We start from the raw sequence: 26053 nt of genomic DNA, 5'->3' as shown, positions 1-26053 counted from the left end.
ACGCAAATATATTCTTAGAAGCATATGACCTACCAAGACTGAGTCATGAAGACATAGAAAATCTAAGCAGGCCAGTAATAACTAAAGGAGATTGAATCAGTAATCAAAAACCTCCAAAGAAGGAAAATCCCAAGGCCAGATGGCTTTATTGGTGAATTCTACCAAATATCTAAAGAAAAGTTAATGCCAGTACTTCTCACACTTCTAAGAATTTAAAGAGGAGGGAATACTTTCACATTCATTTTATGAGGCCAACATTACCCGAATATCACAGCTGGATAAAGTCACTACAGGAAGAGAAAACCACAAGCCCATAACCCCGATGAACATAGATGTAAAAATTCTCAACAAAATGCTGGCAAACCAAATTCAACAGCACGTTGAAAGGCTAAGACACCACGCTCTTTGCATCCCATGATGCAAAGATAGTTCAACGCTGGATCGTATAGCGAGAATAGTGTACTTTTTGGTGGGATGTAAACTTGTGCAGTCGCTATGGAAAATGGTATGGTAGTTCCTCCAAAAGTCAAAAATAGAACTGTCATATGATTCAGCAATCTCACTTCTGGGGATAGATCCAGAAGAAACAAAAACGGGATCTTGTAGAGATACCTGCACTCCTGTGCTCTCTGCAGCATTATTCACAACAGCCCAGATATGGGAACACTCTTAATGTCCATCAACAGATGAGTGGAGAAAGAAAACAAGGTATATGCACACAATGGAATATAATTCAACCCTAAAAAAGAAGGAACCCCTGCCATTTATGACAACATAAGTGGACCTTGAGGGCATTATGCTAACTGTTCAGAAATAACTTTTACGTACAACACCAAAAGCACCATCTGTGAAAGAAGAAATAGGTAAGTTGGACTATCTTAGAAGAAAAGACAAGTCATGGAGTGGGAGAAGAACTTTGCAAAATATGTAACTGATGAAGAGCTGTTATCCAAAATATACAAAAAACTCTTAAAAGCCAACAATAAGAAAACAAAGAACCCACTTTTTCAAATGGGCAAAAGAATTAAACAGCTATCTCCTCAAAGGAGTTATATATGACAAGCAGATGAACAAATGCTCGACACCATGCATCACATGGGAATTGTAAATTAAAACAACAAGATACCACTACAAACCCGATAGAACGGCTAAAATCTAAAACAATGACAGCATCCGATGCTGGCGAGGATGTGGAGCAACAGGAACTCTCATCATTGCCGGGGGAATGCAGAATGGTACAGTCACTTTGGAAGACGGTCTGGCTGTTTCTTACAAAACTAAATGTAGTCTTATCACACAATCCAGTCATTGCACTCCCAGGTATTTAAAAAAATAAGTTGATGGGTGCCTGGGTGGCTCAGTGGATTAAGCCTCTGCCTTCGGCTCAGGTCATGATCTCAGGGTCCTGGAATTGAGTCCCGCATTGGGCTCTCTGCTCGGCGGGGAGCCTGCTTCCTCCTGTTTCTCTCTGCCTGCTTTTCTGCATACTTGTGATCTCTCTCTGTCAAATAAATAAAATCTTAAAAAAAAATAAGTTGAAAACTTACATCCTCACAAAAACCTGCGCATGAACGTTTATACCAGCTTTATTCATATTCACCAAAAAGTGGAAGCAGTGAAGGTGACCTTCAGGAGGTGATTGAATATACACACTGTGGTACCTCCATACAGTGACATATTATTCAGTAATGAAAGGACATGAGCTATGAATTCACAAAGAGCATGGAACCTTCAATGCTTATTGCTACATGGAAGAAACCAACCTGAGAAGGTCCCATTCTGTATGATTCCACCTATATGCCATTGTCTCTGAAACTACAGAGTCAAGAAGACCAGTGGTCACCAGTGCTCCTTCTCATGACCCTTGGGGTTTGAGGGTGGGAATGAATAGTTAGAGCATAGGAGATTTCTAGGGCTGCAAAACTATTCTCTCTGAAACTATGCTGGCAGACACATGACAGTACGCATTTATCAAAAACCTTTAGTTCTGCACAACACAAAAAGTGAAGCCTAGTGTAAATGATGGACTTTTAGCTAATAATAATGTAATAATAGAGGTTCATCAATTACTACATAGGTACCACACTAACTTAAGATGCTAAAATAAATATTGTATTATAAATAATAGATGTAAAGAGTGTGTGAGTAGGTGTGGTTATATAAGATATAGGGACGTACTACGTAAGACAGTAGCATCATAAGGAAGGGAAGAGAATGGATCTATACTGGGGAAAGATTGATGTATTTTACGGGAATTCAGTCAGTATTAACTTGAAGTGGGTTATCAGTTAAAAACACGCGTTATAATACCTAGCACAATCCAGAAGAATGTAATGGAGAAAAGAGGAAACAACAGCGTTCTTGAAACTACTTGGTAGAGTCTCGTGGTGCTGTGGGTGTTATCCATGGGAGTGTGGGGCCTTTCACTAATCACACTGGTGAGAAAATTAAGAAACTGCCAAAAGCCACAGGAACAATTGGCAGCTAAACCCAGGGGCACATAAAAAGCAGGTTTCTCTGGACTCTGCCACACTTTTCTGGGGACTTACTGGGGGAAAAAAAAATCCTGTAAATCCTTGTGAACCTTGATTTATGATTTTCTATGGGGTAGGGAGAAGATGAAACCAAAACTGTCACCAGAATTTAAGACGTCAACCTAATTATCAGTGCTTCCAGGTCTCACACCTAATGTATTTTTTTAAATTATTGGGCGATTTTTCCAACCCCATCCGACACTCTGGATAACAGCCGCTCCTCCAAAGTTCTCCATAACGTGCTTACGTTTGAATCAATGAGATGGAATCTTCTTGAATATTTGTTTTTTCAACTTGCAGCATTCCTGTGCTTGATTCTTAAATGCTTGGTGTGAGAACAGGAGCAAGACTTCTGAGCGCTGCTGTAGTAGAATATGTGAGTAACAGAGGATAGTGAAAGCTGGTGATTTTGAAAGTCCTTTAATATAAGATGTTGCTTGCCGGCCTCCCAATGTGCATTTCCTTTCTCACCAGGGCCAGAGATGAACACCCTACACACACCCAACCTTACAGCCTTTCTGGGCATATCTTGGTCTCCGAAGTCCTCACCATGTCCTACAAATGTCCCTGTTATGTGTGGAAAGTGGAATGCAACATGAGTCCCGCAGCACCCACTCCCCTTCAGGCTGGTCACCCTGGGGACATGCTCCCCCCACCTTACTGTTATTCTTGCTGGACCCCGGCAAGAGCTTGATTAATGTATTTCCATTCAGTAGAGAGGGAGAGGGGGTAGGTTGAAGGAGAGGGAGAGAGGGAATCTTAAGCAGGCTCCATGCCCAGAGTGGAGCCCCACACAGGGCTCAATCTCACAACCCTGAGATCAAGACCTGAGCTGGAATCGAGAGTCTGCCGCTTAATAAACTCAGCCCCATATTTGCAGCCTTTTGGTTGAGTGGGGCCAAATGGATTGCATATTCTACATTACAAACACTCCCCAAGGCTCTGCACCTCACACTTGGGGTCCTAGGTGGGGTCCCTCACCATCTCTTACCCAGACATCGTAGTGGGTAGCTCCCTGATCAGACTTGATACCTCTGGTCTCATCCCCTCTGAACCCAGCCCACACACTGGCCAGAGTTGTTGATTTAAAACTCAGACCTGGCCAGCTCTCATCCCTGCCCAGTGCCCTCCAGGGGCTCCTGCCACTGTGATCCACACTGCTCTGTTGAAGGTACCAGAACTTTCATGGTCTCCCTCCCCGAACAGGTGGCCAGCCCATTGCTGCAGCCTTACCAAATCCTCCCTCAATGCTGATTCATGGTTCTTCATGCATATCCCTTATGGGCATTGTTTTCATCCTGTTGGTGAGGAGGGCTTTCTGTCTCAAGGTTATGAGGCTGGCCGTGCACACACGTGTTGCTGGACAGATAGCTTAAGAGTCACCTATACTCACAGCCCAGCCAGGCCAGGGCTGCCCTGGGAACAGAGTGAACAACGTGTTTCCAGTGGAGGTTGGCTTCATCGTATCAAGAGGATGGGGTGACCTCTGGCTCAGTGGGAGGATGAGACTAGACTGTCTTGCTTGAACAAGTCCTTGGGGTCCGAGATACACAGGAGGTACACCTGCTCCCCTTGACGAGGAGGGTTGTTTGGCCTGAGACCTGACCCTTGGGAGCAGAATGGGGAGGGGAACTTGCAGTTGGGGCATTTGGGGCTTTCCCTGTTCTGCCAGATATCAAAGCAGTACTGATTTTGGTCCTGATTTTAGACCCCATGTCACAGCGTGCTTCCCCATCGCCCCTCTCCCATTTGCTCACTGGGCTAACTCCTGCTCAGTTCAGGCATCCTCTCCACCAGCAGGACACTCTCCCTGACCTCTCTTCTCCAGTAAGCTCACTTTTCTATCCTAAGGAACCCACGTCGTACCCTCTTTCCCAGAAATTTAAAACATTCCAGTTAATTTTCTCTTTTCTCTAGAATATAAGCTCCTTGGAGGCAGGGACTCTGCAAAACTTAACTTGTTTTTGAATCCTTAGCGCCTGTCCCCGCTGCCCCGCAAAAAAGGGATGGTACATTTTAAAGCTATAACTCAAAAATTTACTTTTACAAAAGAACAAATTCACTTTTACTAAATTTTATTTTTTTAAAAGATTTTATTTATTAAAAATAAATATTTTATTTGGATTTATTTGTCAGACAGAGATTACAAGTAGGCAGAGAGGGGTTGGGGAGGGAGCAGGCTCCTCGCTGAGCAGGAAGCCCGATGCAGTGCATGATCCCAGGACCCTGGGACCATGACCCGAGCTGAAGACAGACACTTAACCCACTGAGCCACCTAGGTGCCCCACTTTTACTAAATTTTATAGTGACAGAAAAAGCAAGTCAGCTGGAGTTCCTCAGGGGAAAGAGGCAACAGTGGAAATGCTAAATGCTACAAGAAGACTGAGGGGGGAATTGTTTAAAAACTGTTTTGAGAGGGCGCCTGAGTGGCTCAGTGGGTTAAGCGTCTGCCTTTGGCTCAGGTCATGATCTCAGGGTCCTGGGATCGAGCCCCACATTGCGCTCTCTGCTCAACAGGGAGCCTGCTTCCCCTCCCCACCCCACCTGCCTCTCTGCTTACTTGTGATCTCTGTCAAATAAATAAATAAACTCTTAAAAAAAAAAAGCTGTTTTGAGAATACATCCCCTCCTGCCTTCTCTTCTTCACAATGTTTAGTTCGACTTTCCTGGAACACCTGCCCACCACTTGCATGGTGATTTTGCTGCCTCTCTCTTCAAGGCATGGGTTAAGTGCTGGTCAAAGAGAATTTGTAATTCTAAAGCACTGTTCCAAATCAGCATGCTGGTAGCCAGTTCACATGGCCAGGAGCTGAGCTCACCGTCAATATCATACGGGTACAGGACGTTTGGGTATCAGCCACAAATGTTGTTCTCAGGTCAATGAATGTTGACTCAGGTCAGGGAATCCAGGACCCCTGGGCTGAGCCATTTGGAGTCAGTACCTCCAGAGGCTTTCAGGTGGGAAACAAACACAGGGACAAAGCTGTCCATAAACTGTCCAACATCTCGTGACTAGTCAGAGGCTCTAAGGATTCAAAGCTAAGTGTGCCTGGCTCCCGAGACTGGCTTCCAGATCTGGGCTGGGGAGGAAAGCAGAGAGAATGAACAGGCTGATGCGGAGGGTCACAGAGATCAGAGGGTACCAGCCAGATGCAGACCAAGAAATCAGGGATCCCTGCATGTCTCAGAAGATGGGCAGGGCCCTGAGCGCCTGCTCACAGACTGAACCCGGGAATCACCCAGCATCTTGGGCCACACCGGGACAAGCGGAGACAAGTTTTGTTTGGCCTGCGCTGTACTTAAACCATTTTTTCCCCAATTTTTAAAAATTGCGGTAAAAGACCCATAACAGTGACCTTACCATCCTAACCATTTTTTTTTTAAAAGACTTTATTTGTCAGAGAGAGAGAGGGCACAGGCAGAGGGAGAAGCAGGCTCCCCACTGAGCAAGGAGCCTGATGTGGGACTGGATCCAAGAACCCTGGGATCATGACCTGAGCAGAAAGCAGATGCTTAACCGGCTGATCCACCCAGGAACCGGCATCTTAATCATTTTTAAGTGTCCAGTTCAATGGCATTAAGCACATTCACACTGTTGAGCAACCATCCCTACCGTCCAACTTGTAAAACCGAAACTCCATCCCCATTCAACAATCAACTCTCCATGCTCCCCTCCCCAGTCTCTGGGAAGCCATCCTACACTTCAGAGAATTTCTACAAATTCAAGGATGTTAAACTCCTCATGGGAGAGGAATCAGACCCCGTTTGTCTTTCTGGCAATGGCTTATTTTGCTTTGCAGGGAGTCTTCAGGGTTGTCGGTGTTGTATTGTGCATTGGGAATAGGCTTCTTTTTTAAGGGCTGAATAATATTCCATTACTCATTCTTGTGTGCCCATTCATCCATCGATGGACACTCGGAGCGTTGCTCTGTTTTTGCTAATATGGAAATTCTTCCATGAGCACAGCGTACAAATATCTCTTTAAGACTCTGCTTCCAATTCTTCTGAGTCTAAACCCAGAAGTGGCATTGCTGTATCATATGGTTGTTCTATTTTTAATTTTTGGGTGAAGAACTATGCTGCTTCCCACACTGGTTGTAATTGGATCTTCCCAACAACACACTGCAAGGGAGTTCCAAGGTGTCTCCATTTTTGCCAACACTTGTTATTTTCTTTTTTTCTCCGCTTTTTAGTAATAGCCGTTCCAATGGGCATGAAGAGTTGTCTCCTTGTAGCTTGAGTCACGTTTCCCTAATGATTGGTCAAGGGGAGCCCCTTTTCACATGCTTATATAACGCTATATTTTTTGATCGCTGCAAACATGAAGAAACTGGAAATTTCACAACATCACCGACTGAGCCACCCAGGCACGCTTGGCAGTTTCACAACTTCAGATTCCTGGCCTCTTTGGACAAATTAAAAGATCCGGCAAAGTTGTGCACTCATTCCCAAGAGGCAACAGTCAGCCCCAGGGGGCGGGGCTTCTTTCTGGAAGGGGTAAGCATTCTCCCGTTCAGCCTATTTCTGCTGCTCCCTGTGGCCTCACCTGGGGGATGCGGGAGGTTGCGGGGTTCCCTGTGGGCATGTTCAGCATTGCCCTCAACTTGTCTATGGGTCCAGATCTTTAGGTGAATGACTCATCCCAAGCCAGCCTTATATGTCCTCTGCCAGCCCCCCTGGAAAACTACTGGGGCAGCTCTAGGGAAGCACATGGGACTTGGGCCTTCACGTCTTCCCCATATGCTTCTTGTAATCATCTCCAAACAGGAGCCAAACGGTTATTTGCTAAGCAAACAATACAGAGGAAACTTCCCCCATAAAACTTAAATCAATCAAGAATCTAGGTGTGACTAGGGAGTGACATCCTGAGCCCAAATGATCTGGGGAGAGGCCGCCAGAGGGCTTTTTAAAATAAAGAACAGTCTGAGTGCCGCAGAGCCAAGCACGCAGCCCACGTTCCTGGCATTATGCTTTATGGGCCCCGTACTTTTTGAGTAAATGGCGATGGCTTGATGAGGCTTTCTTGAACTGTCAGAGCCTGGAATACCAAAGAAGTTGCCAGTGTGGGGTGCCTGGGTGGCTCAGAGGGTTAAAGCCTCTGCCTTTGGCTCAGGTCATGATACCAGGGTCCTTGGAATGGGGCTCCCCTGCTTCCCCCTCTCTCTGTCTGTCTGCTTCTCTGCCTACTTGTGATCTCTGTCTGTCAAATAAATAAATAAAATCTTTAAAAATAAATAAATAAATAAATAGACCCACAAAAAAAGAAGTTGCCGGTGTGGAACTTGTCTATACTTACATCAGATAAATCAACGTGTGAGAGTTTTGCTAGGTGACTAACGCCCTAACTATGCTCCACTGGAAGGAGCCCAGGGTCCTCTATGCTCCCACGACTGGCAGCCAGTACCCAGAGCTCAGAAGAGCAAAGAAATTAGCCAACTACTTATGGCAGAAATCTCACCATTTTGCAAACATAGGCTAGCCCCAGACATGCTTCAGCGGCTGGGGAGAGCAGAATAAACTGCAAGCTGCATTATTATTGTAGTATCAGTATGTTTGCTGAGTACCTACATGAAGCCCCTCCTACGGGCCAAGCACTATCCTAACTCTCCTCCATACAGCATTAACTCCTGGCAGGCCCTTGAGGTCATAATCGGATTCACAGTCTGCGTGCTTGTGTAAAGGAATTGCTATTGGCTCACCCGGCCCGCTCAGAACACTGTTCCAGAAGCACATCTCTCCCCACACCCCTCTCGGGTTCCTGCACTGTGTTCCATGACACTGCGTGGTGAGTGCCGCTCTAGGACCTGGCAGCGTGGCCTCAGGGTGTGGCTGAGGTGGGGCGCACAGGTGTCCCTTCCCTGGGGGGTGGGGGGCCCCGGGTGCCCACAGGCTACCCGCAGTGGGCTGTCAGCAAGTTTCAGAGGGATGAGTAAGCCCATCCAGGAGCTCTTCTGACTTTCCCCTCTCTTGCTCCATGCAGTGTACCTTCTTCATACTTTGGATTAACATCTTTGTAAAACACATTACCGTTTTCCTGCTCCCCCCACCTCTTTTTTTGCTTCTTCAAGTGCCAATTTTTTTTTTAGCAGTTTTGATGGAAATTTTTCTAAGATAGACATTTCCTTATGTTTTTTCCCCCCAGAACCGCTCCGAGAAACCTTTATTATTAATTTTGAAGGTGCACACAAGCAGTTCAGAGGTGAATGAATCTACATTACCATCAACCTGTCCAGATTCTGTCAGTGGCGACGTCTTCTGGGTACTCCCTACCCCCCCAGCCAGGGATCCTCTGCCCGCCCCAGTCCTGAGGCATATCCCAGACAGGATATGGCTTTGCTTCTAGAGAGTTCTGCATCTGAAAGAGACAATGTTTGAAATAACATCAGATGTCTGATGTCTGAAAGAGAAAGTTGTTTTTAAACATAATTGCCCTACTGTTATCATGTGTAATAATTAATCATAATTTCTCAATATCATTGTATATCTGGTTGTGTCTAAATTTTCAATTATATCACAAATTGCGACTTTAAGTGGTTTTGTTTTTTGTTTTTTTGTGCTTTTTTGTTTAGATAGAAGGGGCAAGTTTATTTAGTAAATTCAGGACTGCTGAACTTTTACTTTTATTTATATTTTTTTAGTATTTTTTTTGTTTATTCATGAAATGCAGAGCGAGAGGCAGACACTGAGGGAGAAATAGGCTCCCTGTAGAACAGGGAGCCCGCTGTGGGACTCCATCCCAGGGATCCTGGGATCATGACCTGAGCCAAAGGCAGACGCTTAACCAAGAGAGAGTTATTTGTCTTTTTCCTGATGCCTTGAGATTATCATGTAAAAGATCAGTCACTGTTTGTTCCCTGCTGTGACAGGAGCCCTTTCAGTGCATGGGAGTACCTGAGGGCTTGTACACCTTCTTCTTCTGTTCTGCCTCTGCTCTTAGGGCCACCGCTCACCCCACACGGGGATGGTTGGGACCTGGCTGCCTGCAGCCACCCTCCTTCTCCCCACACCCCCCAGCCAGCTGCAGGCTGTAGGCACTGCTTACCAGACTTGGAGCCCACCCACTGTGGAGGGAAGAGGGAGAGACTGTGCTACCAGCCTTGAACTTGAGCCTTTGTGCAGACTCTGAAACAACCCTGGCTTTTTACCGCCTGCTGTGCTTCCTCCCTCCAGTGGTATTTCTGACTACCTGGCTCTGGCTGGGAGAGGTCTGTGTGGCAATAAGGAAAAGCAGCTAACAGCATTGTTTGTCTGAATACATTTTGTCCAGAATCCTATTTTCAACAATCGCTACTCTTTTGAAGCTATCAAAACAATAGCTTATGTTTAATTGAGCATGTAGGATACGCCATGCCCTGTTCTGAGCATTCCACAAAGATCTCCTTCAATCCCACAACCACCCCATGACACAGGTCTCCCTACTGGACTGCCATTCTATAAATGAGGACACAGAGGCAAGGGGTCTGTTCCCTTGTCCTGGGATGCCTGGCCAGCTGATGGCAGCCGGCACCTGTACTCAGGAGGCTGGCCTCAGAGCCCAGCACGCGCTGACTAGCACTCCGTCCCTTAATTAATAGTCTAATAGTGCAGAGAGATTCAAGAATGCTTGTTTCCTCCTCCCAAAAGAACGCTTGTTTCCGTCATTCTCTGGACCTTTAGATGAATAAATTAACTTCTCTCTTTTACTTACTATCAGTAGATGGAAAGCAAATTATATTCCCTGAGCAGCATTTTCCTATCCTCTGTTGAAATTGAAGACTGTTGGGATCACTACAAGCCATACGAGGCCTCTTTTGAGCTATTCAAATATAGGAATTATTTCACCATTTAAAAAATTTTCAGTTTTCAAGTTCACTACCCCTGGGAAGAAGTGAGTTGGTATAAACTCCTGGGAGACCAGTCTGACACAGTTTCCTAAGCCGATCACAGTCATAGCCTGTGAGCCCACAAGTCCATGTGTAAGTTTGTACATTCAAGAAAGATAAGTGCCTAGAGCCACCCAAAGTCACGGGCAAGTATGTTTTCACTATTTCTGCTTGTACCATCCTCCTCCTGGAAACAGCGCCAGTGTCCATCACCAGGAGAAGGGGCAAATTGTGGTTTGAACACTTAACCCTTAACTCATATGTTAATGTTACTTCCTTTAATTGTCATAACAACCCTTTGAAGGAGGCAGTTAGCGTACCCATTTGACAGATGAAGTGATTGAGGCCCAGAGAGGTTAAATAACTTGACCAAGGTCTCCCAGCTGGTGAGTAGTGGAATGGCCGGGCAGGTGCAGTGAGGAAGGTCAGTGTGGCAGAGGGACCAGCGCCCAGGGAAATGGCTGTTAGTGGAGAAGCTGGGCGCAGACTAGCTGGGGGAATGATGACTCGGGATCCTTAGGTTAGCTATCCGCGGGGCTCCAGAAAGGATGTCTTAGGACCCAGCAGAGACCCCTCTACGGGTGGGGGTTGTGAGGCAGGACTTAAGTCTCAGTGTGTCTGGGAACAAGGACTCATCCCAAATCCCTGGCCTGGTCCTGCGGAGTCATCTGCCTGTCGGACTTCCACTTTCACTAGGCCTGCCCAGAGTGGAAATCTTCCTCCCTAGCTCCCACTGGCTCTCTGGCCAAGTGGCAGCCTCCCGGAGCCGCAGCTCTCCGGGACTCCTTCTCTGCCGCCAGCACTCCACGGGGATTCAGCGGCCACATTCCAGCATTAGCACCACCACCAGCTGCCTGGGAGACTGGGGCAGCTGACTCTGTCATCTGGGAACGCTGCACAAAGATGCCAGGACAACTGGGCTTCAAGTGCCCATATTGGGCATCTAGTAGATGCTCATTAAGTGTCAGCCAACTTTCCCTCCTTAATCGCACCCGGGTGCAGGGGGCTGCCGCTGGGTGGTAGCTCGGCGCTCTCACCTTGAGGTCTGGGCTGGTCAGCTAACCCATCCCTTTCCCTTAGACGGGGTGGTCACTCGGCCATCTGCCAGAGCACATCCACGATCCTAACTTTGGATACAACCCTGTCATTCCCCTGCTTAAAACAATTTTCCGTTCAATTTTATGCTGGTGGGAAGTCAGGCCATGGGACCCGGAATAGAGAGCTGAGCCATTGGCGCTACAGACACAGACTTCCGGGAGAGAACCAGATCGCCTTGCGTGGTCTGCAATGGATCCTGGAGGAAAAGTAAACGTGATTCACTTACAGGAGAAAATAGAATTATCAGTAATTGCAGGGGAGGTGGCTGCATATCTGGGAACCCAGGAGAATTAAATGAAAAACAAATAATAAGAAAATTTAGTAATGTGGCCACTTGCACATTTTTTTTTAAAGATTTTATTTATCGCAGAAAGAGCACACGAGGGGGGGGGGGAAGCTGCAGAAAGAGGGAGAAGCAAGAGGACCCTGACATTTAATATACAAAAAGCAATTGGTTTTTGATGTGCAAAGGACCAGGTTAGAAAATACAATAGAAGAAAAATTCCACTTACAAAAGTCACTGAAGTCAGAATACCTGGGACGTAAAGTCGATTAAAATGAATCTAAATAAACCAAAACTTTAAAACTTTAGCAAGAGTCTTTTTTTAATTGAACAAATGGCGAGACATATCCTATTTTCAGATAGAAAAGAATTGCATTATATTTTCCCTCTGAATTTATCTAACTTAACACAATTTCAATAGAAATGTCTACTTTTAAACTAGACAAGCCGATTCTAAAGTTCATAAGAAAAATAAAATATGCAACTATAACCAAGAAAATTCTACAAAAGGAAACTAGCAGGGGAAACTGTCTCCTCCAAATAATAAGAGGCATTATAAAACTATACTTAATAAAGAAACTTGAGAGGCACCTGGGTGGCTCAGTCAGTTAAGCAGCTGCCTTTTGCTCAGGTCATGATCTCAGGGTCCTGGGATGGAGCCCCTCATCGGGCCCGCTGTTCAGTGGGGAATCTGCTTCTCCCTTTTCCTCTGCCCCTACTCCCTGCTTGTGCTCTCTCTCTTTCAAATGAATAAATAAAATCTTAAAAAAAAAAAAAGAAATTTGGAAGAACATATGAATGTACAGATCAATGGAACAAATTAGAGAACTCTAAAATAGACCCAAATATATATGGAAAGGTGGCATTTCAAAGCAGTGGAAAAAAGATGGATTATTCAATAAAGGGCTTCAGGACAGCTGAGTGCCAGCTGGAGCCATACCTTACTCCTTACACCAAAGTCAGTTCCAGATGGATTAAAGTACTTTTAAAAACATAAAGTACCAGAAGAAAAGTCCAAGGTTGTTTTTGATCATCTCCAAATAGGGAAGATCTTCCTAAGTAAGACATAAAATACAGAAACCATAAAAGAAAAGACTGCTATGCTTATATACAGAGTCTATTTAGGGAAAAATACTTATTTAAAAGGTTTTTGAAAATGAAAAACTTGGAAAAAAATGTTTGCTTCTCGTACAACAAAAACGCAGTTACCTTAATATATAAAGAGCTGTTATTTAAAAACAAGAAGAGCTGGTATGTATCAACAATCCAACCACCTGGAAAAAAATGAGCAAAGGACAAGAACATGCAGTTTATAAATGAAAAGACACTCAACTGGGGTGCCTGGGTGGCTCAGACAGTTAAGCGTCTGCCTTAGGCTGAGGTCATGATCTCATGGTCCTGGGATCGAGTCCTATGTTGGGCTCCCTGCTCAGCAGTGAGTCTGCTTCTTCTTCTCCTTCTTCCTCTGCCCCTCCTCCCCAGCTCATCCTCTCTCACTTTCTCTCTCTCTGAAAGAAATAAAATCATATTTTTAAAAAATGTAAGAAAATGTACTCAATCTAAGTTATAATGAAAGGAATGAAAATTTCAACAATGGGAGACACCTGGGTGGCTCAGTGGGTTAAGCCTCTGCCTTCGGCTCAGGTCATGATCCCAGGGTCCTGGGATCGAGCTCTACATTGGAGGGATGGAGGGAGCCTGCTTCTCCCTCTCCCACTTCCCCTGCTGTGTTCCCTCTCTTGCTATACTTCTCTTTGTCAAATAAATAAAATCTTTAAAAAAGAAAGAAAGAAAATTCCAACAATGGGACAGCAAAATTTAGAAAGATCAGTAATTTACATTGGAAGCATGTAGGGAAGAGTCACAGCTGATGAGAAGTCGATGGCTATGATTTCTTTCCAGGGCCATTTTGCATTATTTGTCAAAAATAAAAATGCATCTACCCCTTGACCCAGCAGTTCTTTCTTGACTAATGGTTTACTCCACAAATATACCTGAGGGCAAAACCCACTGAATTTTTCATAGCATTAGATTGGAAACAGTTGAAATGGCCTTTTAATAGGCTGCAGGGCAACCCTAGAATTTTAGAAGGAGGGTTGACAAACTTTCCCTTAAAGGGCCAGATAGCATTGTAAGCTTTTTGGGCCAAAAGGCAGAATAGAGGTTATTATGCAGGTATCACTTTAAAACTATTCTCAGCTCAGGTATGAAAACACATGGGGTTTGGTCTCTGGCCTAGAATATCCGCGCAAAGAAAAGCTATCCAAGGTATGATGAGATATGTCTAAATATCGATTGTGTGGAAAAGTCCCAATGCATACATTTTAAAAAGCAAGGGATGGGGGCTGTTTCCATTGCTGGCTTTTCCCTGCAGGAGCTGTGTTTTGAAGACAATGTCTGGAAGCTGCTACCTTATAATTGCTGGCCACCACGGTAATCCAGTTTTTGAAATGGAATTTTTGCCAGCTGGAAAAGCAGAATTCAAAGATGATCATAGCTCATCTGAACCCGTTCATAGCTCATACTGCTCTCGTAGATGAGTATGTGGCTGTCCGACAACACGGGCTTGAAACCTGTCGACAAGCTCAATGAGTGGTCTGTTTCAGTGTTTGTTTCTGCAGGTCGTATGAGATTTATTATGCTTTGGCATAATAAATTTATTAGATTATTATTAACTAGATTTATTATGCTTATAGATTGTTGTTATTATTATTAAATAGATTTATTTATTATTAAATAGATTTATTACGCTTAGCCGAGAAGAAGGAATAAAGAACTTCCTTATGGATGTCTATGATTTTTACATAAAGTTTGCAATGAATCCATTTTATAAACCAAATTCTCCTATCTGACCAAGAGCATTTGACAGGAAAGTTCAGTTTTTTGGGAAGAAACACCTTTTAAGTTGAATGCAGAAAAATTTGGAAATAACGTCACTACAGTGGGGTCTTCTCGGGAACATGTACATCATGAGTAACTTGATTAGACAGCATGGGAAAGTTTCGCCTGTAGTCTTAATTTATCTAAACCTAATGATATTCCTTATATGTTTCAAAATGGAACATTCAGTTTCTTACGCTTGTCAACAGATCAATAGTTACTTGTGAACAGTGTTATTTATAAACTCTTGATAATCTTGAAAATATCTTTATTCTAAAAATTAAGAATGAGCTTTTGGGGGCGCCTGGGTCGCTCAGTGGGTTAAAGCCTCTGCCTTCGGCTCAGGTCATGATCTCAGGGTCCTGAGATCGAGCCCAGCATCGGGCTCTGCTCAGCAGGGAGCCTGCTTCCTCCTCTCTCTCTCTGCCTGCCACTCTGCCTACTTGTGATCTCGATCTCTCTCTCTGACAAATAAATAAATAAAATATTAAAAAAAAAAGTTAAAAAAAAAAAAGAATGAGCTTTTGACTTTACTCCTTCAGATAGCTTGATCTTAACGTCACAATGTAGAACCAAAGGTCATTGTCATGATTTGGGTAGAGAGATTTAAAACTAAACGTTTGTTTCTGCAGTAGGGAATGAAGCTGATAGCACATTCATGGGTTTCTATACATCTAGAGATGTTATAAAACCATATAGGAGCACTCCCCAAAAAGCTGAAGTGAACAGCTTTTGCAGTCCCAAATGCCACATGCCTGCCTCTGTCAAAGACTGGGAATGGTGATTCTGCTATAAATCGAGAATCCTGGGTCTATGTTTGTAAAATGGGAGGCTGGGACCGAAGTGACGGGTTATGTTCTTATATTGCCTTTCTCTGTGACGGTAAACTAAAGATTACGTGAACCTGTTGATAGTTATGGATACTAGTACCAAGTTGTAATTCTGGAATTGTAAACAAAAGTTTATATTCCCTTAAAGTTTGCATTCTTAGCTTTTAGGCTGTACACAAGGGGGTGGGGAGTCTCCTGTAACAGGTGGGATCTTACTGTGAACTAGTAAATGTCCATTTAAAAACAAGTACTATAACCAGATATTTTCTGTGCTAACTGTGAGCACGGAACTTTATTCCATCTTGAATAACTTCGGCAAGTAGTTCTAAGATGGGTCTCATCCCTTGGTGGGAAGAGGCTACCATCATTTCTTACCCCTTCTCTTGACTTCTTAAGTAAGGATGTTTGTCAGAAAAAAAAAAAAAAACCAGCAAGGGATGGAGCAAGAGACCAAATCAACATGCAAATATCAGTTGCATTTTTTTTTAAATCTTTTTTTTTTTAAAGATTTTATTTATTTATTTATTTGACAGACAGAGATCACAAGTAGGCAGAGAGGCAGAGGCAGGCAGAGAGAGAGAGGGAAGCAGGCTCCCTGCTGAGCAGAGAGCCCGATGCGGGACTCGATCCCAGGACCCTGCAATCATGACCTGAGCTGAAGGCAGCGGCTTAACCCACTGAGCCACCCAGGCGCCCATCAGTTGCATTTTGTACATGAAAATGAACAATCTGAAAAGGAAATGAAAAGAATGGTTGCATTTACAGGACCATCCAAAAAATTAAATACTTGAGAATTAATTTAACCAAGGAGGTAAAAGACGTCCACAGTGAAAAATACAGAATATTTCTAAAGGAAATTAAAGAAGATGTAAATAAATGGAAAGACATTCTGTTTTCATAGATGGCAAGACTTAATTATTATTAAGGTGTTAATATTACCCAGAGTGATAGAGTCAGTGTAAGCCCCTTCAAAATTCCTATGGCATTTTTTTCAGAAATAGAAAAATCCACCCTAAAATCTCAAGGGGTCCCAAATAGCTAAAACAAACTGGGGAAGAAAAAAAAAAAGCACTGAAGTTGGAGGGCTCACTCTTCATGATTTCAAAACTCACTACAAAGCCATGCTAATCCAAACTGTGTGGTATAGCATCAAGACAAAAATAGAGACCAATGGAATAAAATACAAAGCCCACAAATAAACCCTCATGTAGAGAGTCAAATGATTTTTGACCAAGGTGCCAAGACCATTTAATAGGGAAAGGACAGTCTTTTTTTTTTTTAATTAACATATAATGTATTATTTGTTTCAGGGGTACCGATCTGTGATTCATCAATCTTACACCATTCACAGCACTCACCATAGCACACACCCTTCCCAGTTCCATCCCCAGCCACCCTATCCACCACTCCCCTCCCCTCCAGCAACACTCAGTTTGTTTCCGGAGGATAAGAGTCTCTTATGGTTTGTCTCCCTCTCTGGTTTCATCTTGTTTCATTTTTCCCTCCCTTCCCCTCTAATCCTCTGTCTTGTTTCTCAAATTCCTCATATCAGTGAGATCATATGAGAATTGTCTCTCTCTGATTGGCTTATTTTGCTCAGCATAATACCCTCTAGTTCCGTCCTTATAGTCCTTATTATTGCAAATGGCAAGATTTTTGGTTTTTGATGGCTGCATTTTATATATATATATATAATATATATATATAATATATATATACTACATATAATATACACAATATATATGATATATATACACAATATATATTATATCATGTATACTTTATATATATAATATATAGATATATTTATATACCACATCTTCTTTATCCATTCATCTGTTGATGGACATCTAGGCTTCTTCCATAGTTTGTCTATTATGCGCATCACTGCTATAAACATTGGGGTGCACATGCCCCTTTAGATCACTACATTTGTATCTTAGGGGTAAATACCAAGTGGTGCAATTGCTGGGTCATAGGATAGGTCTATTTTCAACTTTTTAAAAAAATATTTATTTGGTTATTTAACAGAGAAAAAGAGAGCACAAGCAGGGGCAGAGGGAGAGAGAGAAGTAGACTCCCCACCGAGCAGGAAGCCTGATGTGGGACTCCATCTCAGGACCCTGAGATCATGACCTGAGCCAAAGGCAGACCCTTAACTGACTGAGCCACCCAGGCTTCCTATTTTCAACTTTTTGAGGAACCTCCATACTGTTTTCCAAAGTGGCTGCACCAGCTTGCATTCCCACCCACAGTGTAGGAGGGTTCCCCTTTCTCCACATCCCCACCAACACCTGCCATTTCCTGACTTGTTAATTTTAGCCATTTTGACTCGTGTGAGGTGTATCTCACTGTGGTTTTGATTTGTATTTCCCTGATGCCAAATGATGTTGAGCACTTTTTCATGTGTCTGTTGGCCATCTGGATATCTTGTTTGCAGAAATGTCTGTTCATGTCTTCTGCCCATTTCTTGATTGGATTATTTGTCCTTTGGGTGTTGAGTTTGATAAGCTCTTTATAGAGTTTGGATACTAACCCTTTATCTGATACGTTATTTGTGAATATCTTCTCCCATTCTGTCAGTTGTCTTTTGATTTTGTTGACAGTTTCCTTTGCTGGGCAAAAGCTTTATTTTTTTTTTTTTTTTTTTTTTTTTTTTTTTTTAAAGATTTTATTTATTTATTTGACAGAGTGAGATCACAAGTAGGCAGAGAGGCAGGCAGGGAGAGAGGAGGAAGCAGGCTCCCTGCCGAGCAGAGAGCCCGATGCGGGACTCGATCCCAGGACCCTGAGATCATGACCTGAGCCGAAGGCAGTGGCTTAATCCACTGAGCCACCCAGGCGCCCAAAAGCTTTATTTTTCGATGAAGTCCCAATAGTTCATTATTGCCCTTGCTTCCCTTGCCTTTGGTCATGCTTCTAGGAAGAAGTTGCTGCGGCTGAGGTCAAAGAGGTTGTTGCCCGTGTTCTCCTCAAGGATTTTGATGGATTCCTTTTTTACATTGAGGTCTTTCATCCATTTTGAGTCTATTTTTGCGTGTGGTATAAGGAAATGGTCCAGTTTCATTCTTCTGCATGTGGCTGTCCAATTTTCCCAACACCATTTGTTGAAGAGACTGTTTTTTTTCCTATTGGATATTCTTTCCTGATTTGTCAAAGATTAGTTGACCATAGAGTTGAGTATCCATTTCTGGGCTCTCTATTCTGTTCCATTGATCTATGTGTCTGTTTTTGTGCTAGTACCATACTGTCTTGATGATGACAGTTTTGTAATAGAGCTTGAAGTCTGGAATTGGATGCCACCAGCTTTGGTTTTCTTTTTCAGCATTCCTCTGGATATTCAGGGTCTTTTCTGGTTCCATACAAATTTTAGGATTATTTATTCCATGTCTTTGAAAGAAGTTGATGGTATTTTGATAGGGATTGCATTAAATGTGTAGATTGCTTTAGGTAGCATAGACATTTTTATAATATTTGTTCTTCCAATCCATGAGCGTGGAACATTTTTCCATTTCTTTTTGTCTTCCTCAATTTCTTTCATGAGTATTCTATAGTTTTCTGAGTACAGATTCTTTTCCTCTTTGGTTAAACTTATTCCTAGGTATCTTATGGTTTCGGGTGCAGTTGTAAATGGCATTGACTCCTTAATTTCTCTTCCTTCTGTTTTCTTGTTGATATATACAAATGCAACATATTTCTGTGCATTGGTTTTATATCCTGACACAACTGAATTCCTGTATGAGTTCTAGCAGTTTTGGGGTGGAGTCTTTTGGGTTTTCCACATAAAGTATCATATCATCTGCAAATAGTGAGAGTTTGACTTTTTCTTTGCGAATTCAGTGCCTTTAATTTGTTGTTGTTGTTGTTGTTGTTCGGATTGCTGAAGCTAGGACTTCTAGTACTATGTTGAATAGCAGCAGTGATAGTGGACATCCCTGCCATGTTTCCGATCTTAGGGGAAAAGCTCTCAGTTTTTCTACATTGAGAATGATATTCACTGTGGGTTTTTCATACATGACTTTGATGATATTGAGGTATGTGCCCTCTATCCCTACACTGTGAATAGTTTTGATCAAGAAAGGCTGCTGTACTTTGTCACATGCTTTTTCAGCATCTATTGAGAGTATCATATGTTTCTCTTTTTTTAAAGATTTTATTTATTTGTTTGATAGAGAGATAGAGAGAGAGCACAAGTAGGCAGAGCGGATTGCAGAGGGAGAAGCAGGCTCTCTGATGAGCAGGGAGCCTGATGTGGGGCTCCATCCCAGGACTCTGGGATCATGATCTGAGCAGAGGTCAACCATTTAACTGACTGAGGTACCCAGGCACCCCGAGAGTATCATATGGTTCTTGTATTTTTTTTTTATTAATGAAGCACATTAATTGGCTTATAGATGTCAATCTCTTTTTTTAAAAAATATTTTTATTACTTATCTATTTAGAGAAAGAGAGAGAGCGTGCAAATTGGGGGAGGGACAGAAGGAGAGGGAGAATCTCTATCAGACTCCATGTCAAGCCAAGTCTGACCTGAGCCAAAAATCAAGAGTCAGACACTTAATCGACTGAGCCATCCAGGCTCCCTGGGAAAGGACAGTCATTTCAACAAATAATGCAGAGAAAACATTTCTCTGAGGAAGATATACAAATAGCCAATAAGTGCATGAAACAATGCTCAGCATCACTAATTATGGAAATGCAAATCGAAATGATAATGAGATACCACCTTACAACTATAAAGATGGCTACTATTAAAACAACACAGAAATTCACAAGTGTTGGCAAAGATGTGAAGAAATCGCACACTTGCCACTGTTGGGAAACTCAAACAGTGCAGCTCCTGTGGAAAGCCCTATGACCATTCCTCAGAAACTCACAAATAAAATTCCTGTGTGATCCCGCAATACATTTCTGGGTACACACCCGCAGGGACTGGAAGCAGGGCTTTGAGGATATACTTGGACACCCGTGTTCACAGCAGCATAATTCCCAATAGTCAACAATGTCGAAGCAAACCAGTGTTCGCTGACAGACAAATGAGTACACAGGACGTATGTATGCATACAGTGGAATATTATTCACCCTGGCAATAAAGGTTATTCCGAATGTTCTTTTTTTTTTTTTTTTAAGATTTTATTTATTTATTTGACAGAAAGAGAGCTCACAAGTAGGCAGAGGGGCAGGCAGAGAGAGAGAGGGAAGTAGACTCCTTGCTAAGTGGAGAGACTGATGTAGGGCTTGATCCCAAGACACTGAGATAATGACCTGAGCTGAAGGTAGAGTCTTAACCCAGCCAAACACCCCTGTTCTGGATGTTCTGATGCCCACTACAATATAGACGAACCCTGAGGACATTATGCTAAGTGAAGTGAGACAGACACAAAGGGACAAATATTATACAATTTCATATATATGACGTACCTGGAATAGTTAAATTCGTAGAGACAGAAAGTAGCATGGTGGTTGCCAGGGACTGGGCAGAGGAGGGTGTAGGGGGTTATTGTTTAATGGGGACAGAGTTTAGTTTGGGATAGTGAAAGAGCTGTGAACATGGATAGTGATTGTGGTTGGACAACAATATGAATGTATTTAATGCTATTGAATTGTATACTTAATGGTTAAAATGGTAGATTATGTAATATGTATATTTTATCAGAATAATAAAAAGGATGCTTTTTGATTTTTTAATTTTTAACTTTTGTTTTGTTTTTAAAGATTTTATTTATTTATTTGACAGACAGAGATCACAAGTAGGCAGAGAGGCAGGCAAAGAGAGAGGAAGGGAAGCAGGCTCCCTGCAGAGCAGAGAGCCCAACATGAGGCTCGATCCCAGAACCCTGGGATCATGACCTGAGCCGAAGGCAGAGGTTTTAACCCACTGAGCCACCCAGGCGCCCCTAATTTTTAACTTTTTAAAAGATTTTATTTATTTATTTGAGAGAGAGAGGCATAAGGCAGAGAGGGGAAGAGGGAGAAACAGACTCCCAGCTGATCAGGAAGCCCTATAATTCGGGGCTTGATCCCAGGACCCTGAAATCATGACCTGAGTAAAAGACAGATGCTCAACTGACTTAGCCACCCAGGCATCCAGAAGGATATTTTTTAATGTTTTTAAAAATCAAAGGATATAATAGTAAGCTGTCAGTTGTGTAAATTAATATACATGTATGTTTATTGTGTGTATACATACACATATATATTTGTATGTGTATAGGAAATTTCTGAAGGATACATGAAGTGATAGTGGGATGACAGAGAGCCTTACTTTTTCAATAAAAAGAAATTTAGAAATAAAATAAAAAATATTAAAGCTTACCTTTAAGTTTCAGAAAAAAAAATAAATAAAATAAAAAGGAATTTAGAAAAGAATATTTACCATAAAACAGTAAATAATTTTCAATAGTTATAGATCATCAAAATCTCTTTTGCCATAATGAACTTGTATTTCTCAATCTGCTTTCCCCAACAGTCACACATACACATCACAACTACTATTAAAGCTTACACTCGCCCAATGAGCATCTTTGTATAATTAGAAAAAGGCTTCCATTCCTTTGTGTGGATATAGCCCCAAGATATGCAGCTTGAGGGACAGAGAAGAGATGGATTTCAGCCCTACTAGCCCTTCAACTGTGTGCCTTTTTTGCAGTGCACAGCACGCACAACTATTCATGATGGCCCTGACTAGCATAATTTTTTCCTTACTTGACCAGTGTTATTCTTCACAGATTAAGAAAGAACATACAGCACCTGTTTGTTTGTTTTTTTTAAGATTTTATTTATTTATCAGAGAGAGAAACAGTGAGAGAGAGAACACAAGCAAGGGGAGTGGGAGAGGAAGAAGCTGGCTTCCTGCCAAGCAGGGAGCCCAACACAGAGCTTGATCCCAGGACCCCAGATCATGACCTGAGCCAAAGGCAGATGGACACTAAACTAGACTGAGCCACCCAGGCACCCCAGCACCTGTTGTTAAAAATACAATTTTCTTTAAAATACATGGTTCTGTTCTTTTTAAAAAACAGACTGCTTATTTATCTATTTACTTATTTATTTTTGAAAGAGAGAGAGAATGCAAGTGTAGATGAAGGGACAGGAAGTGAGGGAGAGAGGGAATCCCAAGCAGGCTCCACACTCAGCATGGAGATCAACACAGGGCTTAATCTTATGACCCAGAGATCATGACCTGAGCCAAAATCAAGAGCTGGATGCTTAACCGACTGAGCCACCCAGGTGCCCCAATACATGTTTCTTTAAAGCACACAAAAAAAAGAAGTAGGGGTGCTGGCTGGCCCTGTTGGTAGAGCATGCAACTCTTGATCTCAGGGCTGTGAGTTCAAGCCCCATGTTAGGTGTACAGTTTGCTTAAAAAAAAAAAGGTAGAAATAGAGAATATTTTGCTCTTTTCAGTTGTTTCATTGATGCAATATGAGAGGAACCATCCAAATTTCTTGGCAACTATTGGTTCCTGTGATTTTCTTAACCAGGATGACCTGCAAACATTTCTGGTTGCTTGAAATTTTATTTTTTGTCTCAGAAAGTCCTAAGGATTTAGTTAGAAGGGGGAAATCCCTTGTTCTTTGTTTTCCATCCCATCAGTTTGATCCCTATTACCAAAACCTTATATTAAGGGATATCGTCTTTCTGGATCTGGTCTGAGAACATCCATGCTCAATATGAGGCAAGGGAAGTCATAGGGTAAACACAACATCTGATTTCAGGTCAACAAAATTCACACCAACTGGCTTTTGCATTGTTTTATTTTTTAAAACAAAGTATCTTTTGAGTTACATTACCCCATGCAAAGAATTGCAAACATTTGTAATACCAGCTAGGGGTTCATTTGTACCAACCTGGAAAACTAAAAAAAAACCTGTTAATTCTGAGTCAGCAAGGAGCAAAGCAAGAAGGAAAGTCTCAGTTACCTTGACACTTGGTTTTTGGTTCTTTCTCCATAGACCCACAAGTCTGTTTCTCTCTACGTACCCAAAGTCTATATATAGGTGCTTTATGAAACCAGACCATTCTGAACCTTAAAGGTAAGCTTTTTCTATGGAACCTAAAAGAGACCTGCTTTCAAATGTATTCTGTCCTTCTTCATACAAGTTTTTTTTTTTTTTAAAGATTATTTATTTTAAGGGCGCCTGGGTGGCTCAGTGGTTTAAGCCTCTGCCTTCAGCTCAGGTCATGATCTCAGGGTCCTGGAATCGAGCCCCACATTGGACTCTCTGCTCAGTGGGGAGCCTGCTTCCCCCTCTCCCTTTGCCTGCCTCTCTGACTACTTGTGATCTCTCCGTCAAATAAATAAATAAAATCTTTTAAAAAATTATTTATTTTAGAGAGAGAGTATGCACTTGCATGAGCAGGGGAAGAGGCAGAGGGAGAGGGAGAGAGAATCTTAAGAAGACTCCTGCTGAGTGCAGATCCAGGCTGGGGGCTTGATCTCATGACCCTGAGATCATGATCTAAGCCAAAACCAAGAGTTGGACACTTGACCAACTGAGCCACCCAGGTGCTCCTTATTCTGTTTTTTTTTTTTTTTATAAAGAATTTTTGGATTTAGAGAAAAGTTGCAAAAATAAGAGTTCCCATTTACATTCTCCCTGCTTCCCCCAATATTAACGCCTTGCATAACTGTATCAAATTTAAAAAGTTGATACAGGTACAATACCACTGGCCAATCGGCAGACTTTATTTGAACTTGAGCTGTTTCCCTACCTTTGCATTTATATGTCCTCAGCTCCTTTAACCTGTGACAGTTCTTCAGTTTCTCCTTGTCTTCATGACCTTGACATTACTGAGAAGTACTGTTCAGTTATTTATTACCTTATTCCTCAGCTTGGGTTTGTCACAGGGTCAGGTAGAGGTGATGCATTTTTGGCGGATATGCTCCTGGTGACATCATGCCTGGCCCCGTGCGTTCCCCTGGGGGACACCATGCTGAGGTATCCTCTTACTGGTAATGTTCCTTTTGATCTCTTGGTTAAGGTGGCATCTGCAGATTTGTCCACTATAAAATTGCTGTTTTTCTCTTAGCAGTTAATAAACATCTTTGCAAAGATACTCAGGACTGCAAAAACCGTGTTTTTCCTCAGAGCTCGCTGACTGCTGTTAGCATTCATTGGTCCATCAAACAGTTGTCACGGTGGTGACCTCATGGTAGTTTTCTGTTTTCCTCGTGAATTTTACATTTATTAATTAGAATTCTTCTGTAAGGAAGAGCTGTTCTTTCTCCCTTATTTACTGATTTTTAAAAAAGATTTTATTTATTATTTGTCAGAGAGAGAGAGAGAGCACACAAGCAGGGGGAGGAGCAGGCAGAGGAAGATTGAGAATAATGCTCCCCACTGAGCAGGGAGCCCAATGTGGGGCTCAATCCCAGAACCCTAGGATCATGATCTGAGCCGAAGTCAGCTGCTTAAACAACTGAGCCACCCAGGTGTCTCTATTATTTACTGATTTTTAAAACTCGGTTACTTATAACATTATGTACCTGTGGATATTTATTTTATTTTATTTTTAAAGATTTTTAATTTATTTATTTGACAGAGGGAGAGAGATCACAAGTAGGCAGAGCAGCAGGCAGAGAGAGAGGGGGAAGCAGACTCCCCACTGAGCAGAGAGCCCGACGCAGGGCTCCATCCCAGGACCCCGAGACCATGACCCGAGCTGAAGGCAGAGGCTTAACCCACTGAGCCACCCAGGTGCCTCTACCTGTGGGTATTTATTTTAGTCTATGGATTATAATCCAACATTACTGTTATTTATTTTGTTCTCATTTCAGCTTTGGCCATTAGAAGCTCTTTTCCTGTTGGTCCCTGTGCCTTTTGAGATGTCCCCATTCTCTCCAAATTTTTCCTCATTTAATGGCCCTCATGATGCTTCAGGCTCATCTTAGACTTTCCCTGACCTAGTCCTGGGTTAGAAACAAAAATAATACTGCTGTCTAGGGGCACCTGGGTGGCTCAGTGGGTTAAAGCCTCTGCCTTCGGCTCAGGTCATGATCTCAGGGTCCTGGGATCGAGCCCCACATCAGGCTTTCTGCTCAGCAGGGGGCCTGCTTCCTCCTCTCTCTCTCTCTGCCTGCCTCTCTGCCTACTTGTGATCTCTCTCTCTCTGTCAAAATAAATAAATAAAATCTTTTAAAAAATACTGCTGTCTAATTAGTCATGAATAAAACAAAATATAATTATTTACATCTGCATGATAGAACTAAAATAATACTCCAGACCTCAATATCATCACCATTTAGAAACTCTGTAATTAGTTTAGATACTGTGGTTTTATTTTGTTGTTTGGCCATTTAAGGAACATCTAGAGCAGTGCATAACACACCATGGGTCATAACGTAACAGCTCTGAGAATGCATGGTCCACACCAGCATTTCTCTTTTGCCTCAGAATAATTATCCATGAGTCTGAGTTTATGTTTCTTTCTTTAGAATATGGAGAAAACAGCTGAATTACATTTCCACTAATCTCAGGTCTTAAGCTCAGCACAGCCTTCAATTCTGGGCCTTCATTGTGGAAGCCAGGCTGGGAAAGGTAAATAAAAAGAAAGCAAGACACAGGA

At 42.5% G+C, this 26053-nt stretch overlaps 1 pseudogene; it reads left to right on the top strand.

Moving 5' to 3' along the window:
- Positions 1-14170: 14170 nt before the first annotated feature.
- On the top strand, positions 14171-14686 carry LOC101670527 (annotated as a pseudogene).
- Positions 14687-26053: the final 11367 nt, after the last annotated feature.

This window comes from Mustela putorius, unplaced genomic scaffold, assembly GCF_011764305.1.
Source record: "Mustela putorius furo isolate JIRA1106 unplaced genomic scaffold, ASM1176430v1.1 tig00000253_pilon_pilon_pilon, whole genome shotgun sequence".
Classification (NCBI taxonomy): domain Eukaryota; kingdom Metazoa; phylum Chordata; class Mammalia; order Carnivora; family Mustelidae; genus Mustela; species Mustela putorius.
Note: the sequence above shows the minus strand (reverse complement) of the source record. Positions and strands in the feature narration are given on the sequence as shown.